This window comes from Rhinolophus ferrumequinum, chromosome 16 (assembly GCF_004115265.2).
Source record: "Rhinolophus ferrumequinum isolate MPI-CBG mRhiFer1 chromosome 16, mRhiFer1_v1.p, whole genome shotgun sequence".
In the NCBI taxonomy this organism is placed as follows: Eukaryota; Metazoa; Chordata; class Mammalia; order Chiroptera; family Rhinolophidae; genus Rhinolophus; species Rhinolophus ferrumequinum.
In genome coordinates this window covers 61,775,736-61,790,058 of record NC_046299.1, presented here as the reverse complement: position 1 = coordinate 61,790,058, position 14,323 = coordinate 61,775,736, and the positions used below count along the sequence as shown (strand labels likewise).

The 14,323-nt window shown below is 40.2% G+C and overlaps 1 protein-coding gene and 1 pseudogene across 1 annotated transcript in view; one reads left to right on the top strand and one right to left on the bottom strand.

Moving 5' to 3' along the window:
• The window catches only part of BMPR1A (bone morphogenetic protein receptor type 1A), a 138,916-nt gene that overhangs the window by 46,075 nt on the left and 78,518 nt on the right, over positions 1 to 14,323 (bottom strand). The gene's annotated exons all lie outside the window — the stretch shown is intronic.
• LOC117036085 (dolichol-phosphate mannosyltransferase subunit 3-like) lies at positions 13,234 to 13,506 on the top strand (annotated as a pseudogene).

Genomic DNA, 14,323 nt, shown 5'->3' with positions numbered 1-14,323 from the left:
TTCTTATGGCTGAATAATATTCCATTGTGTATATATATACCACATCCAGTCATGTATCGAAGGACCCTTTGATTGTTTCCATGTCTTGGTCATTGTGAATAATGCTGCAGTGAACATAGGGGCACGTATATCTTTACGGATAAATGTTTTCAGATTTGTGGGGTAGATACCCAGAAGAGGGATTTGCTGGGTTGTATGGTAATTTTATTCTTAATTTTTTTAGGAACCTCCATGCTGTTTTGGCTGTACCAACTTACATTCCCACCAGCAGTGTAGGAGGGTTCCTTTTTCTCCACAGCCTTCCAACACTTGTTATTACTTGTCTTGTTGACAGCAGCCATATGAGGTGGTATCTCATTGTGGTTTTGATTTGCATTTCCCTTATAGCTAGTGAAGTTGAGGATTTTTTCATGTATCTGTTGGCTGTTTGTATGTCTTGCTGGGAGAACTGTCTGTCCAGGTCCTCTGCCCATTTTTAAATTTTTGATTGTTTGTTTTTTGGGTTGTTGAGTTGTATGAATGAGTTCCTTAGGTATTTTGGATATTAGCCCCTTGCAAAGTATTTTTATACAGATAAAATCAGTATAATATGGTAGTGAAGAGTTCGAGGTCTAGCATAAGACAGATCTAGTGTCTTCTGTGCAGATTAGATGAGAGAAACTCATATATAGTATTTAACGGTAACTTTATTAGCACATTACCATCTTTATAACCATCTGTATGACCCTTACAGTAAGTAAAATTATTCCTACTTTTACGGAGAAAAGACAGGCTGGGGGAGCTAAGGTGACTTGCTGAGTTTCACATAGCTAGTAACTGGAAGGACAAACTGAAACCCAGACCTTCTGTCCCCAAGTGCAGCTTTGTCCAGTAAGTACATGAGTAAATACGTCAAAAGGGAAACAGGAAGTTAGTTTTCATCGAGCCCCGTCAGACTTCGTTTCATTTTCACAACCCTAAAGGGAAAAGTGAAGCTCAGCAAGTTTAGGAAACTTGTCCAAGTTCACACAACCAACAGCAGCAAGCCTGCCACGGACAAGGCCACAGTCCCACCCATGACTGCATAGTGAGGAGCTGGTAGGTGACGAGAAAAACAAAGTACAGTGCCGCTTAATATTATTACTACTGCTTTTTAACAAAAAACCAACACAAAACAAAAACAGAAAACTCATACTTCTATCTAAATACTCTGCTTTGTGATGCTAACCTGGGATACTGCTAATCCGTCTTTCACTAGCTGGCTCCCTGATAGGTTCTGCCTACCAGGAAACTACAGAAAGCTGGAGGAGGGAAGAGACTTCCTTCTTTCTAATTTTGTTCGCTGTTCCTGTCAGAGTCACCTGAACAACATCCTTTGCCCTGGCGGCAGCAGAAGGTTCCAGTTTCCAGCTTCCTTCCACACTCCCGGAACCAGCCTCCTGGCCCCCATTCAGACCCAGGAGGCCTACACCTTAGGGTCTGAGTGACAGCTCCTTAAGGCCCAGCTCGGAGCTCTTAGAGTACGCCAACATATTCTGAATTTAAGAATTAATTCTAGACTCAGTACATTTTACTTTTCCTCAGCACAAATAATTGTACCCTGTCAAGATTAGAAATTTATTCAAGATTGGTTGGACTTTCTATTCTAACCTATGGGGCCCAAGTCAAAATGCTTGACAGAGTATCAAAACTTAGAATTAGTAATTCTGAATAAAGTTGAATATCTTACAAAAGATACTTGATAACACATATGCAAAAAAACCACAGACGGGTATAAGAAAGATTTACTTTTAGGATAGCTCAAATAATATAAAAATTGACTTCATGTGATAGCAGCTATAAAATTTATTACTTGCGATCTTTCTCCTCTCGACTCCCAAACCTGCTAGGCCCTCAGTCTTTCCCAACTCACTTAGCCTCTCTACTCTTTAGTTTCCCATTCCTAAAATCTTGGAGTCATTCTTGACTACTCCCTCCTTCCTTTTCATATTCCATATACTTTCTGTCAGCAAATGCTGTTGGTTCTACCTTCAAAACAGATGCAGAACCTATGCACTTACTGTCTCCAGCTGCTAGCTCTCTGGTCCAAGCCACTAATGACTTTTGCCTGGATTACTGAAATAACATCCTAACTGGTCTCTTTGCCTATCCTTGTTCACCTACAATATATTTTCAACACAGCAGCCTAAGTGATAACAAAAAGTGTTAGATCACATCACTCCTCTGTTCAAAACCCTCCAATGGCTCCCCAACTCCAGCCACATGAGCCTCCCTGCTTATTAGACATGCCAGGACCTTTGCATTTGCAGGTAGACTCTCTGCCTGTAACGTTCCTCCCCAAGACAGACAGCTTCATGTCTTGATACCATACTTCTTCCAAGTGCTTACTCAAACATCCCTTTCTTATTTCCAGTGTTCCCATTGCCCTACTTAAATATTGTAACACCAACCCCTATCCTCCTTCTCTCATTTTTTTCCCCTCTTTAGCACTGATCATCCTGTAATTTGATATATAATTTACTATTTATTTTGTTTATTGCCTGCCACCTACTCCACTATGTCTGCTCCATAAAGGGCAGAGACGTTAGTGTATCTTTTTCGCTCTGTACTTCTAGCACCTAGAATGGTGCTCGGCGTATAATTGGTACTAAATCAATATTTGCCAAGGGAATGACTGAATATAGCAGAAGGAATTAAAATGTTATACCAATTCCTTTTGCTTTCATATACACACGAGTCTTTCCCCAAAGGGCAGTGCTATGGATAAACTATTCCATTTCCTTATCTCAACACAACTGAAACGATACAAAAACCACACCACTTCCTTTTGCTCCCTTAGAGCCCTGACTTGTGTCAAGATCCAGTGAGAAAAATTTTCCACTGTTTTCACTGCATATACTCAAGTATGAGACATAAATTCAAAAGGCTTGTATAAGTAAACATCACTTCCCAAGTGATGCTTAAGGCAAACAGTGGCTTATATTCTCCTAGTACCACACAGTTATAGCAAGTTAAATAATTGTGGAAATAATCACAGACAAGAAGAAAATAACAGTCCTTTCTTTGGTACAATGTTGTCTGGCAAAGGGACCTTCAAAGTACTATCTAAACTCAACTGCAATCTTTCAGGAAGTAGACACAAGGTTCAAAGGTTACCATTTATATGTAAACTGTAACTTACCAAAGGCCTGAATAAGGCCAGAGGGTGTTAAAATCAGATGTTAAAAATTCTTCCCTGCCAAGCATAAATCACAGACTACAGGAAACTAAACCTTGCAAACCTATAGGCCTAGGAAAAGAACATCCTCAAGGTTACAAATTCCTGCTTATTAATGTGAAGCACTTGGAAATCCAGGAAGAGTTTTCCCCCTTGTGGATGAAACATCTAGATGCTATTTTCTTTACTCTGTGTCAGAACATATCTTTAGGTAAAATGTGCTAGTTTAGAGTGTGTTCATGAAGAAGTTCTGGGCCATGAGATGGACTTGATATTCACTTGTTTACAATATGCAGCATTGCTTTGCATATTGTTAAATTTTCTACAGATGTATACAAATTGTATCATTCTATATGTATATTTCTACATGTATATATTTATTCTATATACTTATTTTTCACTCAACATTGTGAGTGATTTCCATGATGGATACATATAGTTCTCATAATTCAATTTCATTGTATATAGTGTTCCATCCTAACAATATCTTAAGCTGTATTTATTCATTCTCCTGTTGATGGACGTTTTAGTTTTTTTTTCATATTTTGGTATTATAAGCAATGCTACAATAAATAAACTTGAATAGATGCTTTTGTTGTTGTTGCTATTTGGGCAAATAAATCTGTAGGATAGATTCCCAAAAATGGGATTTGGGGTCTAATAGTAATTTTCGTAGATATTTTGGTAATTCCCATTGAGATTATACCATTTTGCACTTTCAAATGCACAACACTGATGTAAGAACAATTTTTAAATGTTCCTGAAGGACACAAGAATAAACCTTAACATATGTAAAGATATACTGCATTATAAATAGAAAGCCTCATTATCATGCATGTCAATTCTTCCTAAAATAATTACAAATTTAATGATACTCTCTATCACATTAATGTTTCCTTCTATTTTTAGTTTGCTAAGTTTTCATCACAAATGGGGTTGAATTTCATCAAGTGCTTTTTCTTCATCTATTGATATGATCACAGCTGTGATCCTCCTTCAACGTGTTAATGGATAAATTAATTAATAATAATCCATATTAAGAGCTTTCTTTCTTTTTTTTTTTTTTAAGATTTTATTGGGGTAGGGGGAACAGGACTTTATTGGGGAACAGTGTGTACTTCCAGGACGTTTTTCCAAGTCAAGTTGTTGTCCTTTCAATCTTAGTTGTGGAGAGTGCCGTTCAGCTTCAAGTTGTTGTCCTTTCAGTCTTAGATGTGGAGGGCGCAACTCCAGGTCCAGTTGCCATTGCTAGTTGCAGGGGGCACAGCGCACCATCCTTATGGGAGTCGAACCGGCAACCTTGTGGTTGAGAGGATGCGCTCCAACCAACCGAGCTATCCGGGAACTCAGCGGCAGCTCAGCTCAAGGTGCCGTGTTCAATCTTAGTTGCAGGGGGCGCTGCCCACCATCCCTTGCAGGACTTGAGAAGTTGAACAGGCAACCTTGTAGTTGAGAGCCCACTGGCCCATGTGGGAATCAAACCGGCAGCCTTCGGAGTTAGGAGCATGGAGCTCCAACCGCCTGAGCCACTAGACCAGCCCAAGAGCTTTCTTAAAGGGAAAACCATTTGTGGTGGTTTTTAAATACGTCCACAAATACTTTCATATTCCCCTCAAGAGAGGTGGAACCTGATTACTGAGTGTGGGCTAGACTGACTTCCTTCTAACCTACAGAATAAAGTGGAAGTGACAAAGTATGACTTCTGAGACTAAGTCTTAAAAGGCAATGCAGCTTTGTTCCCTCCTCTCATTCTTGGATGAACCACTCTGGGGAAAGCCAGTTGTCACGGTGTAAGACATTCAAAGAGTTTGTGGAGAGGGCCACAGATGAGGAACCGAAGCCTCTTGCCAACAGACACACAAGTGTGTCGTCTTGGAAGCGGATCCCACCCCATCAAGCTTTCAGACGGCTACAGGCCCTGCTGACATCTTAACTATAGTCTCCCAAGATACCCTGAGGCAAAATCACTGTGCCTGAATTCCTGTACATTAAATTAAAGTTTTGTTGTTTCAAGTCACTGAGTTTGGGAATAAACTGTTATGTAGCAATGATAACTAACACACTATCCTTGAATTCCTGGGATAAATACAAATTTGTCATTATTAAATAATAAATTGTTTGTCTGATCTCTATCCCTGGCTCCTGGGAGGGAAACTCTAAATCCTTGGAATTTCTTGGTAACAGGAATAATTTTATTTTAGACAAGCATCATATCTGAGTTTATGCTAATGGATGACTCAAGATGGGAGCTAGTAACCAGAAAGACCAGGTGAGTAGAGGGCTGGGGCTTTAAGCCAGCCCAGTTCCACGGAGGGGATAGGGCTGAAGACTAAGTTCATTCACATGGCCAACTATTCAATCATGCCTACACAATGAAACTCCAATAAAAATTCTGTTTACCACGGCTTGGATAAGCTCCCTTGTTGGTGAACATATCGATGTGCTGGCAAAATGACACATCCCGATTCCAGGGGAGAGGGCATGGAAGCTCCACCTTTGAAACCCTCCCAGACTTCACTCAACGTATCTCTTTCATTTGGCTGGTCCCAATCTGTATCCTCTCTAATAAAAATATCATCATAAGTATACCTCTTTCTTGAGTTTTATGAGTCATTTTAGTGAATTGTCAAAGCTAAATGGCATTGTAGGAATCCTTTTAGATTCGCAGCCTGTTAGAAGTGTGAATGGCCTGGAGACCCCCAAACTTGTGATGTGCATCTCAAATGAGGGCAGTTTTGTTGGGGACTGTGCCCTTATACCTGTGGAAGCTGAGCTAACTCTGGGTAGGTAATGTCAGAATCTGTATTGCAGTATTGTAGGCATGATAATGTTTAAATATACTACTGGATTTGTTTTGCTAATGTTTTGGATATTCCTAAGTAAGACTGGCCTGTAATTTTTTGTCATATTACCCATGTCTGTTTTCGTATCAAGGTTACCTAGCCACATATAATAAGCTAAGGGACTTTCCTTATTTTGCTATTCTCTGGATCAGCGGGTGAAATGTGGACATATCTACCACCTGAATAGTTTGACAGAACTCACCTTCAAAATCATATGGGTCAAGGGCTTATCTATGAGTATATGGGAGGGGGCAGATCTTACACTACAAAGTAAATTTCTGTAATAGTTGTCTATTTATTCAAAATTAATTTTATTAAGTTATTTTTTAAGAAAAGTGATTTTATTTGAGTTGTAAAATTTATTGACATGAAATTATTCAAGATATTCTCCTATTAAAAAAGAAAATCTCACCTATATCTGAGGTTATGTCCCCCTTTAAATTTCTAATACTATTTGTGCTTTCTGGGTGTTTCTTGATCAATCATTCAAATGGTTTTTCTTTATTTTATCTCAGCCTTTTCAAGAAACCAAGTTTTGGCTGTATTAATCTTTCCTGTTGAATCTTTAATCAATTTTTTTCCCATTAATTTCAAACGCCAATTCTATCTCTTATTATCTAGAAGCTTGGGTAAGTTTCTCTCTGTGCCTTAATTTTCTTATCTGTAAAGTAGGAAAAACAACAGCACCTATCTTACAGGGTTGGTGTTAAGGCTAAATGAGAAAAACCTTGTAAAGTACATGGAACAGTGCTTGGTACAGAACAAGTGCTCTACAAGTGTTAGCTTTAGCTTTATCATCTACTTCACTTGAATTTATCTGTTTTTTCCTAATTTAAATTATATTCTTAACTTATTGATATTTAACTTTTATTTTTAAATATGAGTACATAAGCCTTCATTGTGTCACACAAGTTTCAATATATCCTAATTTTCTTTACTACTTAGTTCTAGGTGGTTTCTGATTTGTATTATCATTTTATTTTTGACCAGTGGGAATTATAGAAGTTATGCTTTTAAATTTCCAAATGTGGGTTTGTGTATACTGTTTGCTATTCATTTTTAACTTATGCGTAGTTGTTGACAGAAAATATGGTTGATATAATTATTTGAAATGTATTAGAACTTGCTGTACAGACTGGTCACTTTTAATAAATGGTCACTTTTAATAAAATGCTAATTTCTCAACAAGTGCTGGCGTGGATGTGGAGAAAAGGGAACGCTTGTGCACTGTTGGTAGGATTGCAGACTGGTGCAGCCACTATGGAAAACAGTATGCAGGTATCTCAAAAATCTGAAAATGGAACTACCCTATGATCCAGTAATTCCACTCCTAGGTATCTATCCGGAGAAATCCAAAACTCCAATTCAAAAATCTTTATGCACTCCTATGTTTATTGCAGCACTATACACAATAGCTAAGACATGGAAACAACCGAAATGCCCATCAGTAGATGACTGGATTAAGAAACTGTGGTACATTAATACAATGGAGTATTACGCAGCCATAAAGAAGAAAGAAATCTTACCATTTGCAACAACATGGATGGACCTAGAGAACATTATGTTAGGTGAAATAAGTCAGACAGAGAAAGATAAGTATCATATGATCTCATTTATATGTGGAATCTAAAGAAAAGAATAAGTGAATGAACTAATCAGAAACAGTTTTGGAGACAAAGACGCAAAACTGAGGGTTGCTAGATGGGTGGGGGGGTGGGGGTAAGGGGGAAGGTGAGGGGATTAGAAAACAATCAGTAAACACAAGATGGCCACGGGGCTTTGAAAATTAATCTGGGGAACGTAATTTAGTGGTTACCAGAAGGTAAGGGGGTTGCGGGGGTGGGAGATGAGGGTAAGGGGGATCAAATATATGGTGATGGAAGGAGAACTGACTCTGGGTGGTGAACACACAATGTAATTTATAGATGATGTGATACAGAATTGTACACCTGAAATCTATGTAATTTTACTAACAATTGTCACCCCAATAAATTAAAAAAATAATAATAATTAATAATAAAATACATAATCTTACAAACCAAAAAAAAAAATTAAAAATGCTAATTTCTAAAGCCAAACCTAACTTCTAAAACCAAATGACCTATTCATGCTCTCTGCTTAGAAAAACCTACAAATAGTATCATTTTGTAGGATGGAATCAGCGAGACGTAAGAAGCAGTGTTACGATCTGGCCGCTGCTGGGCTAATACCATCCTCCCACACCTCCACAGTGATCCAACTATACAGAAATCACGGGAGCCTGTCTGTCTTCACAGGCATTCCCTTTTAGACTTCCATTCCTGTGCACATCCCTCGTGTTCTGCCCTCTGTTTTTCACCAGGTTAACTATAATTCATTCTTCCAGACCTGATCTGGGAGGAGTCTTTGTAAGCAATCAATCCCTGACCGCCACTGATCAGGCCAAGTGGGGTGTCCCATCTCTGTACTTCCAATGTCCCCAGAACGTGCACCATAACTGCTTCACAGTTCTTCACTAATATCATTCAAAAACTATTTATTAATTCTTTGGTGTATGCCGCAAACTGATTATACAACAGTAAATATGACAGGCATGATTCTTCCGCTTACAAGGCTTATTTAGTCAGGCGATTTTTTTCACTTATCTTGTAGCACTGCACTCCATTTTCTAGCACATTACTAAGCAACGCAATAAATGTTTACTAAATGAATGAAAGGAATAAAAAATAATATTAATATCTTGTTAAAGGAAACAACTGGGGAGTTAAAGCAACTGTAAAACCACACAGTATATACACTTAACAGTTCTTTTCAGCACACTGACGCGGAAAAAGGCATCTCCCAAACATTACCGTCACGGCCAGTCACTCCTGACCCCACAATGCCTATCTCAGTCCCAGCTCAATGTCTATCTCATTTGCCCGTGACAACCCCTCTAGTGGTTTCTAGAAGCCAGAGGAAAGAAATTTAGACGTGAGTCATAAAATGAGGAACCTTAGTATACTCAAAAGCCCTCTTCCCAAAACACATCTGGCTTATTCCGTATTTTGAACGACTTTAGTTCTAAGTTTATTAGCTTTTTCTTAAAATACTGTTGCTTTTTTATGAAATAAGAAATCTAGTATGTTCTACATACTTTACATATATTAACTCATTTAATCTTCACCCTAACTTTATGAGGCAAGTATTCTCATTATGTACAATTTTATAATAAATCTGAAAATCAAGAAGTATTACGTGACTTTTTAGAAAGATATTAAAAAAACAAAATTAATTCAAGAGGGAGTATAAGACATAAACAGAGCAATAACCTGACTATGAAGCACAGGTCAATGAGAAGGAAATGGGCTGAAGGGGAAGGGGGTGGGAAAGCAGTGGGCAGAAGGGCACTGAAGGAGGAATCAGACTTTGGTGTATACTGTTCAAAATTTTATATAGGAACTTATTCATGTTTTACTTATGTCATCTTTTAAAAATTAAAAAGTTGTTCTAGAAAGAGGCTAACCCCTAGCCCACAAAGGATGGACGAAGGGAAAGGGAGGAAAGAAAGAAAGGAAGAAAAGCTAGGAAGCAGAGGGAGTTCAGAGGAACTGGAATTTCTATCTGGGAGACATAGATTGGAAATTACCTTACAAACAGCTGAAAATATAAGATGGTAGAGCAGGAGAGAAGTATCAGGATGGAGGATAAAGATATGAATTGAAATGCCATGGAATATGAAAAGATGCTACCATAAATCTTGCGGCATGCTCTCCCCACAGTATCATATACAGTTGCAATAACACAGAAAAACAACCTGAATCTAAAATTATCCAAACTGGAGAATGATCAAGTAAGTAAGCCAGGAGCTTATCTACCAAACTTTAATTAAGAAAAGAGTCACATTATCTTAGTTATAAGGAGGCAGTCTGGATTGAAGAGAATGGAATAAACTTTCTCTGTCGCCCTTTGGGGAGGAGCATAATAACCAAAGAGCTGAGGACAAAGCCTGTAGGATGTTTCTGAGAGCATGAGTTCTAGGTTTCCCTACAGAATAGAGGAGGTATGGGACTAAATTTTCAATGGGGTCCAAGGAGAGACCAATAGCAAAGACACAGCTCAGCATTTCCTCAAGCCTGGAGCTATACTGCTTTGCTGCAACGCAGGGCCTCAAGAGGCTGCTAGATCTAACAGATTTCAGCAGACCTGGCGACAACCCACAATGCTAAAGGATCTTGGGAGTGCCTGGAAGCACTGAGGACTCTTCCCAGGGCTTTAAGGGACAGGCCACAATCTGTTGGCTCCTTTGTTATCAGTCCACAGGATAGAAAACATTCTGCCTTCCATGCCTGCTGGTTTGCCACTGAACAACAAATGCCTACAGCCAGAACTAAGCGAGTGCTTAGGGAACCCAAAACTCCCAGGAATGGGTGTGAAAATACACAATTCATTTAAAGGGAACTCAGCAACTGGAGTGAAGGCTAAGGTTAAAATCAGAACAGGTGACTTCTATTTAAGCAGAACTAACAAACAAGTTTGGGTGACAGTGGATACCCAGGACTCCCAGATGACATCAGTCATACCAGTGAAGGAGAAGAAACTCATGGATGTCAAAACAAAGGAGCTGCCAAACCGGACAGTGATGTGAATCTCACCCCCAAAGGCACTGCTGGAAGGTTTCAAAAGATTACTACCAGTATGACAACAAGTGCGTCACTGTGAAGACACGAAGCATTCCTGGGGTTTCCATGGTGCTGGCAACTGACATGCTTTTCAACTACTGCTTTTCTTACAAGGAATGCAAACATGAAGGCTACACCAGAGCAACTGCCCAGGGCCCTGCGTGAAGGACGCACTCTGATTTCTCACTAGAAACTCCCGTGCCCGGCACCTTTCCTCAAAGAACTCAAAGCTTTGCTGAATCCTTTTATACACTAATTGGGAATTAACACCTAATGAAAGATGGCTGGTACATTGAGAAAATTAAATGTTTTTTAAAAAGATGAGACTGAGTGATTCAGAAGGCTGCCAGTTTTAGATTAGGGCCCAGGAGAGAAGAGGTCTTCAGCAGACCAAGTACCAATGCAGCTGCCCTGATGCTCAGACTCAATAGACTCAAAGGCACTAGAGACATCTGTGATGGACAGAGATGCTGTGTCGATTCTCTGGCAAATCCCAGTAGGAGAACTGCCGCACAGACCTCCACAGTGTCTGAAGCGAGGGCATGCCTTCTGTCACACTGTATGAAAGCGTAGCTCCCAGCGTGACACTGGGCCCTAGCACAGAACCCAACCATGGAACATCAAGGGTTTTGTGACCAGAGCTACCCGTCACGGTCCGAGTCACAAGGTCAGGCGGGGCAGCAATCCATTAAATGACGGAAATGGTGTGTTTGCGATAGGACCTACGCAGGTCCAGAGAACACTAATAAACTACAGAGGTGGCCCAGAACCTCATGTCACCTACCCCTATCACACTGATGTCTTTACTTCTCCTCACACAATGACTTTATGGTAGGTTTCTGGTGATCAATGACAGAAAAAGAAAAACTTGGGCCTGGTTAACAGATCCAAGTAAAAAATGGACTGGTACTGCCCTGCAGCCCTACGTGGATGGCTCTGAAAGACAATGAGGAGGGGGAAATTCTCTCAGTGGGTATGGTGAGGGGAGAAGAGACCAGAGAAGGCAAAACATGGACTGCTTGGGAGTGGCAAATGGTGTGGCTGATTGGTTGGAGGGGTGAAGGAGCAAAATTAGAAAATAAGGGACAAGGACTCTGGAGAACAGCCATGGCGATGGCACAAAGGGCCAAACTTTAGGTCTTATGTTCGTGTCCATTACAAAGCACCAACAGAGGAGGCATTTAATTACATCCCAACTCCAGATGGAATGAGTTAGTGCGTGTCAGCCGGCTTCTGCTCTCAATGCGTGACCAACAGGGCCGTGAATGGAGAAGCCAGTGACAGAGGAAGGCTGTACACGGGCCAACAGCAGGGGCTCCTTCTGTGAAGGTGACCTAATTACTGCTACTGTAGAATGCCAACGGACATGTGTGGGTGTAGAACCAACACTCCAAATGTGGGTCTGCCTTCCCACTACAGTACACAGCACCGCCAGCACCACCAACCCAAGGTTTACAGAGTATCTCAAGGGGAACATCAAGGATGGTCTCAGGAGACTACAGCTTGTTCCACTAACCCTCCTGTATTAGAGATTTCTTTTAGCAATTATACCAGCTACCACTTTGAAGGATCAGTGACAACAGGCTTAATGATACGAGGTCATCTAAGTAATAAAATGTGTGGACTACTAGCACAGACACTCGTGGTACCCTGCCACACATCCCCTCATTACGGCTACCTTTTCTCATTGCAGCCACAGTGGACAGTTCCATGCACTGTCCAACAGCATGTGCCATCCACTGTGAGCCAAAGGACTGCTCTGCTTTGCTCCTCAGGGTTTTCTCTAAAGCTAAAGCCTGCTCAGCGGTATGTAGGTACTACCACACAAAGGCTAGACCCTCAATTAACAAAAGGTGAAAGTCAGTGGATAAATGTCCCAAATGTCCTCTGGTGGGACAATACTGAGGTCCATTCAGGAGGTCCCCAGGGTGATTGAACCCGAGTTATCCATAGGATAACTAGCTCATTAACGGATTTTACGTCAATTTACTCTTCTCTGTCATATTTTCCCCATTTTCTCATTTCTGCTTCTTTGGGTCACCTCCCAAATAAACTACTCAGCTATAAATCCTCTGAAGCTCTGCTTTCAAAGGAACCCAAACTAAAAAGGAGTGCAGTCAAGACTCAAACGGAAGCAACTTGGCTCTGCTGTCTGTGCTTTTAACAAGAGTATGTCATTGCCTTTTAAAGTAGTAGTGTGTGGGATATTAAACATAAGTCAGAAGCAATGAACAAGTGTACACACAACAACATGGAGAGATCTTAACTTTCCAGTGTGAAAGAAAACAATGAAAAAAAGGGAGAAGAATATTTGTTGCTACAACCTAATTAACCTAATTAGGTTTTTGCTAAAACCTAATTAAATCAATGGAACACATACACATACACCAATAACACTGTATGTTCCATAAGGATACATTCACTAAAAAATATATAGCAAACAAATTAGAATGGTTTCCTATGGCAGCAGGAGAGGAAAATGAGAGTGGAGATAAAAAATAATGGAGACAGATGAGGTGGGCGAGAGCAATGATGGAGGGACCTTGAAGGGACAATGACGAAATTAGCACAGTGGCTTTGGGCACTGGCGCTCCTGAGTTCCTCCTGGGCGGTCCTGATCATGGGAGCCCTGGGCCTGCAGCTGTCATGTCGGGAGGTCCTGTGGCCACTGCCCGCCTACTTGCTAGTGTCCGCTGGCTGCTATGCCCTGGGGCACTGCGGGCTCTCGCATGGCCACTTTTCATGGCTGCGTGGATGCAGCCCGCGACTTGTAGAGCCACATACAGGAGGCCCGAACGACTTAGCTGGCAGGGGGATGTGCTTCTGACACCCTAACCCCATTCGCGCTGTGACAGCCCTCCCTTCCATCCCCCACTAAAGAGCAAGTTTACTTTCTAAAAAAAATAAATAACGGAGACAAAATAAATCAAAGAGAGGCCTCATAAAGAACAAAGAAAGTAATTTTACTGCTATAAACTGAACATCGGCTTAACTCAAGTTTCTGAATCATAGTTCAAAACAGAAAACAAAGGGAAGATATTGTCACACCTTAAATGGAAGAGTCCATATAACTTGTCATAGCGGTTATAAAAATAAATACATAACTATGCAATTTTTAAAAAATTCATCAGTGTACCACCTAAAGTCACTCTGAATACTAACAGTAGTACACACTCCACCCTTTGGGAAACGTAGTGACTATTCTGAGATAAGAATGATAGCAGGGATGTTAAACACACATGTACACACATATGTGAATATATATATATATACATACAGACACACAAACACACTATTTAAGAGCTAAACATGAACAGAACAGTATTTACTTCTTTAAAAAGTGCTCTTCTAGAAGAGGCAATCCTTTGCTTTTGTCATAGTCTCTATTTCAATACGCTAAGGCTTGAAAAATAATGTACAAAAATATCTGTTGTATGTAAACAAATGAAGAGACCAACAATACAGTAGAACATCAATTTTAATGTTTCTTTAAATGTAGAAAACTCGGATCCAACTGGATTTGAAGAATTACTTACGTTTGCTCTTAATGCTGCCAACATTATCCCTACTACCCAGATAAAAAACGTGGGCATAATCATCTCTTTCCAACATCTAGTCACAAATCAGTGTTTCTTTTCCTTCAC